Here is a 6,790-nt window from a genome sequence, read left to right as displayed (position 1 = left end):
TATGTTAGTCAGTCCCACATGTTAAATTTTTATTAGATTGTTAAGACACTATAACTGTTGCGCTTTTATATTTGTCTGTCTTCTGGCAGCATTTTGTTACCTTTGGAAATTTTTTTTTGTAATATTTACATTATATATATAATTAATTTAACATTTTCTTTTCTTTTATTTATCCTTTATATAAAAACCCATCTCCCAATTTTGTCTACAATTTTTTCAAAATAAATAAATAAACATTTGCATCTCATCTCTTCCCATCACACCACAGTGTGAGAACCACACATTTTTCCCCTAATCCAATCCATTATTGGCTATCACAATCCATTGCTTGCTTCCATAGTCAGTACTCCTTTATTATCATATATCATCAAACCTTTGTGTTTATATTAATATATATATAGGTCAAACAAGAGTTTGTAATGTGACTAATGGCCATGTATTGTCATAGTCATACTTATTTAAGAAAAAAAAAATCTCCCAATTATCAAAAATGATCTTATATAGTAAACAAGTATGCATAAATAATATTTTTACAATCAAACCTCAACATTCTTATAATAATAATAATAATAATAATAATAATAATAATAATAATAATAATTTTTTTTTTGTTCTTGAAAAGTTGGCATACCCAAGTTCCTAATCATAATCTTCAATTTTTTTTAGACCGTCCAAAACTATGTGTAACTCCACTGTACACTTCTTCATGAATGATAGCTTTTTAATGAAAAGTTAAAATAATAAATACTAGATTTTAGATTTAGTCCAATCAACATACCCTATAAATACACATAAAAAATAGTGCATACATATGTATATCGTGTACTATTAATAGTGATTATTAACAATATTTTAGTCTATTATTAACAACAACATTTTAGTCTATTAATATCAGAGTCTCATGAATGAGATATTCATATTTTTATTGAAGAGGCCGGCTCAAACCTTAAAACATGGAGGATAAGAATATAAGTGAGTTGAAATATTAATTCTTCACCTATCTATAATCTTTTATGTAGCTTATTTATTTATAAAAAAAATGAATTATTCTGTGACTAAACTCAATATATCACTCCCATCACAGAAATAACTCAATATATCACTATCATAATATATATATATATATTTCAATTCCAGTTTTCTATTTTTGCACGTTAATATTTGAATTTGTAATAGTTTATGTGAATAAACTATTATTTCATTTAAAATAAAAAAATTATAAATAAAACAAAAATGACAAGATAATATAATAAAAAGACAACACAAAAAACATATCACTTGATCAAGATGAAAAAAAAAAATCATCCATCTCCAAAAAAAAATAAAATGAAAACATCAATAAAGTTTGAAAGTATTTGAAACATTTAAAAAAAATTATCACAAAATAAATCATCTATCTCAATGTCATTTGGCGCTCAAGAGTTAACAATTTTGACCGGATCTAAAATCAGTTTGTCAAAATTGACAATAAGCGAACTAAAAAAAATCAACGGTGTTAGTACGTTAGTATTAAATCGGTGATTTATCAACCTAAAAAAAAATAAAAATAAAAATAAAAACCGAAGATATGAGAAACAGGCCCCCTGAATCCCACATACCACTTACTTTCTCTTTTTTATGTTCTTGTGGCTGAGGTTATCTGGGCATTGCTGCCCCCTTTTTTCCCCCCACCTCTCCAACACCACCAACTCATCATCCACTTTCAATTTCACTATTTTACTTATTTATATATTCAACATATATATATATATATATGGAATATTCTTCTTGACATTGTAGATACGGGGGGTTACACTAATACGATGATAATGATTTAGTATTTGGTCATAGTTGCTTTTAAATGTTTTAATAGGTTAATATTTTGGCTTAATAGAACAAAATTTTTTAGTATCTAATAGGTTATTTTGAAGCATTTATAAATAATAATTTTATTTGATAAAATTATGTTAATTTTTAATTTTATCTATGATTACTTAAAACATCTAATAAATTTTTTAAAAATCTATACATAACCTTTGAGATTGGGTAGGAAAATAGATTTTTTAATATTTTATTAACAATATAATTTTACAACTATATATACTAATTTATAAAAGACTATATATGTTAATTTATAATTTTATGACGGCATTTAATAGACACTATATGTTTGAATTTGTTTGTATCCAAAATTGTCAACATAAAAGATAAGATGTATAATTGTGATGGATACTAAATTATTACAATTTAAGTTTTAATAATGACGAAATAATTAAATGTCACAAGTAATCCAAACTATTGTGTCAATTAACATTTTAAGCATGGAAAACCCAATAACATAGTTAGAAATTTAATTTTGTGGAATATTTAGTAGGCACTAGATGGTTGAATTTTTTGTGACAAAACTATTGTAACAAAAAAATATTTATTGAGTAATGGAGAACAATTTCATCAAAATAAATGAAAAATTACAGTGACGTTAAGAAATTTTTGGCATTAAATCTTATATGCTTTTAGTAACGAATACTTGACACAAAAGAAATTTTGCCACTATTAATATATTAATAGTTACAATTTAATTGTAGCATATACTATATTGTCACAATTATCGCTATAATAGTAACAAAAAAATAAGTTATCACGATTAATTTAAACAATAGTGTTCGTTACCTTTTTGACACAAAAAACCTAATATTTATGGTAAAATAACAGTGTGATATAAAAAAATTGTTACTAAAAATCTTAACTCTTGTAGTGTTTATAGAAACTTCATAAAATATGATAAATATTATCCTATTATGAAGTTCTATTAAAAAATATGAAACTTATATACATGATAAACATTATCCTCTGAGGTCCAAGTAAAAATATGAGTCATAAAGCAACTAAAACTACTTTTGTCAGCAAGTTCTTATAATTTTAATTAATTATGCGATTCCATCAAGCTTAATCAAAATTTAAACTTTAATCAAAATTTAAACTTAAGACAAAAGCCTAGACTAATTTATAATTTTATTTATCCCATTAAGTAAAATTATAAATTGATAATTTTACCTCTACACTCAAAATGATATTGATTCTTAATTCTTTTAAGCGTGACTTTCTGGGTTCGTTTTGATTGTTAATGAGAGGATACCAAAGGACATGGTAACACCTATCAAGCCTCTTGGTCCACATTGTAGCCCAATTAAATACGAATAAGTAGATCATTATAAATATTTCTAATTATAGTTACCATATGTGTATAAATCCTTCGTTCTTGTATCCCAACCAAGTGAGAGTCATGTTAATCATCAATCTCACTAAGCTCGATCATATGCAAATAACCATAGTAGAATAAGTTTACCAAACTACCCTTTATATCCCACACAATTAGTTTGACTGTGGTGGCTTAGGTCTTCAAATATCACTTATTCATGATTGCATATGATACTAACTCGTTTAATCCCGAGAGAATGAATTCTTTCGTCGTGATCACACACAACTGCTACTTGCCCAACATAGTTGCACTTCAAAGTTGACCCTATTAAAGGATGACTTAAGTCTAACTACACTAGTAACAGACTAGACGCCACAAGCATATTGTGATAGTGATACATCAGGTCTAAGGTCCACTCATATCATTATAACCAACAATCCCAATCATTGACGGTCAAAGAGTAAAACCTATGTGATTAGATTGTTGCGAGTCATGTTCGAATACACCAATCCGATTGATGTATTTACGAGATATGCTCTCACTATCTTATAGCGTTCAACTAGCACTCTTTGTCAAAGTATATGTCATACAAATCCTTAAAATCTTTAACGTCCAATTAAAATTTTTTTATTTACAAACTATTTAAGTGTATAAGCACTAAATCTTTATCGTGACCTCCTCTTTATTCCATAAAGAATAGAAGGTTTAACTTAATAAACATAACCTATAATGTTCAAAACTAATTAAAAATATATATCTATCATTACAAGATTTATATGAACATTAAAACAAAATGCTATTATTAAAAATAAGGATATATAGTATAAATGAAATGCATAAATACAAGTACCGTCAATGGCATTCAAGGGCATAATCCTAACTAAAGAAGATAAGAGAATGGAATGGTGAGGAAAAACACTAAAAAAGGGTCGGGAATTTGACAAATGACCAAAATATCCTTGCATATTCTCTTTATAACACCCATAAAAACAAAAGAACCCACACAATGTGGCCTAGCATGCGAGCACACAGTTGGGGCTCACGACCCGCTGGGAATCAGCCTGTTAACTGGGCCCGCCGGGCCCAACCTGGCGGGTCCGGGTCGGCCTTTGGCCGACCTGTAACTGGCTTGGCCAACAATATCGACCCACCGGTCTGGTAGGCCCAGCTAACCCGACGGGTCACGGGTCACCGGAAGATATCTCGGACCTGGCCTGTGGCAAAGTGCCAAATCGGCGGGCTGGGCCAGAACCTGCCCGTCATGGGCTGGCCCACCTGGTTTTACAAAATTTTAAATATTTTAAATAAATTTATAAATTTATCAATATAATTTTAAATATAAAATAAAATGCCCAAACAAAATAACAACAAACATAGGCGGGTATGAATTAAATACTTATTAAAGTTTAGTATAGCATTTTTGTCAAAGCAAAATTTTTTGGTAGATTGGCTATAGTATTGCTATTAATGGGTGGTGAAGTCTTGAGTTCAAATCATGTTGGTCATGATTGATGTTTTTTTATTTGTTTTAAGTCAAATTTAATTTTTAAAATTTTAAAAACTATTTAGAATAATTCAAATAAATCACAAAAATTAAAAACTTTTATTATTATTAATTTATTGTTATTTAAATACTTATTATTGAATATTTTGATAATGTTTTAAAAAAAAATGATAGACGCCCCCCTCCGTCTAGGGGTGAGCAAAACCGGGTACCCGACCCGGTTTTTAAAACCGGATCGGGTACCCGATTTTTCGGATCGGCAAAAGCTTGACCCAGTGTCCGACCGGTTTAAACCGGATACTAAAAAAATCGGGTATCCGGTTTAAACCCGGGATCGAATCACGGATATCGGATCCAAATTAAGTTTCATCTACTCCATGGACTTTTTTTATATAACAACATCAACATTCATAAAAAAAACAAATATGAGAAACTTGTAACTTATAAAAAGATTAAAACCTTACATTATTCTCCCCACAAAAATTCAAAAAAATAATAAAGAGTTTTCACCGATCTTAGACATAAAGATTTGAAAATTTTTTCCTTTTACTTTTAACCCTATAAGAGTTTAAATTTATTAATATGTATATATATATATAATAATGTAACTATATAAGTAACTCTTTAAGTATTTAAACAAAGGGATTTTTAATTTTTCTACTTACGTCCTTGTAAAATTTTAAATTTATTAATATATATATATATATAATAAATTTAAATTTTATATGGTCTAAAAAAAGTAAAAAGATATCTTAGAGTGTTTAAATGAGGGATTTGGAAAATTTAAAAATGAGGGATTTGGATTTTTTTTTTCTTTTTTACTTTTTAAACCATATAAAATTTAAATTTATTATATCTAATTATATATATATATATATATATATATATATATATATATATATATATATATATATATATATATAAATGAATATATTAAAAAGCTGGATCGGATTCGGATACCCGGTTTTTAATTTCTCCCGACCCGATCCGGTTTTCACTTTAAAAATTCGGACCGGGTACCCGACCCTCGCGGATCGGGTACCCAAAAAATTCGGGTAAAAAAACCGGATATCGGATCGGATCATCAGATCCGGATTTTTTTTGCTCACCCCTACCTCCGTCCCCCCTTTTTAAATTTTTAAAAGCAAAGGGTGGTATGGTAATTTTAGTTTGTATGTTCAACTCTGCTTTTTTAATTTTAAAAACATTACGGGATGAAGCGAAGGAGGTTACCAAGGTTGTCAGACTCGGACCGGCCAGGCCGGTTCAACCGAAAAAACCGGGAACCGGCCATGTGGCCGGCCCGGGTATACCCCATTGACCCGGGTATTAAAAAACCCGGTGTTAACCCGGTGACCCGGGCGGTTCAACCGGGAACCGGTTGACCCGGCCGGATCAATCGGGTCACAATGTTTAATTTTTTTTTACATTATTTAATAATTTATTATTATTTTCTCATTAAAAATCACAAAATCGTGTATATTTATTAATATTAATTTATAATTTATAATCAATAAATAGAATTACAATATATATATATATCATAAACATACCAACAAAAATTAACATTTAAAAATAAAATATATTAATGTGTTATATAAATACTTTCTAAAAATTTAATTTATTAAGAAAAATAAAAAGAATAAATGAGTGTAATTTTATTATAAAAAAATAGAAAATTAAAGTATTCTAATTAAATATATATAAGAAAAATTTAAAACAAAAATAAAAACTCAATCGAGATATATAGAATTAGTGAATTAAATTTCTTATTTATTTTAACAAAATCAACCAATAAACAAATAAATAATTATATATTAATATATTAAATTTGTAAATATTTAAAAAATCTCATAAACGACATAAAATGAAAACCTCACTCAGATATAGCGCTCATTTATCAATTTAAATATTAAATTCGAAGAGGCTTTTATATAATACACTATGGGCTTAATATTATATTTTGCTATTATTAATTATTATAATATTTTATATATTTAATTATCGACTTCTGCTCAACTCCTAAGCTCACCCTTGCCGAACCCATCGATCTCGACCTCCCGGGCTTAACCTCGGCCATCGTTTCACGGGCCCGACAACCTCGATAC

This window comes from Dioscorea cayenensis, chromosome 12 (genome assembly GCF_009730915.1).
Source record: "Dioscorea cayenensis subsp. rotundata cultivar TDr96_F1 chromosome 12, TDr96_F1_v2_PseudoChromosome.rev07_lg8_w22 25.fasta, whole genome shotgun sequence".
Lineage (NCBI taxonomy): Eukaryota > Viridiplantae > Streptophyta > Magnoliopsida > Dioscoreales > Dioscoreaceae > Dioscorea > Dioscorea cayenensis.
The sequence above is the reverse complement of the archived record's forward strand: the minus strand, read 5'-3'. Positions refer to the sequence as shown.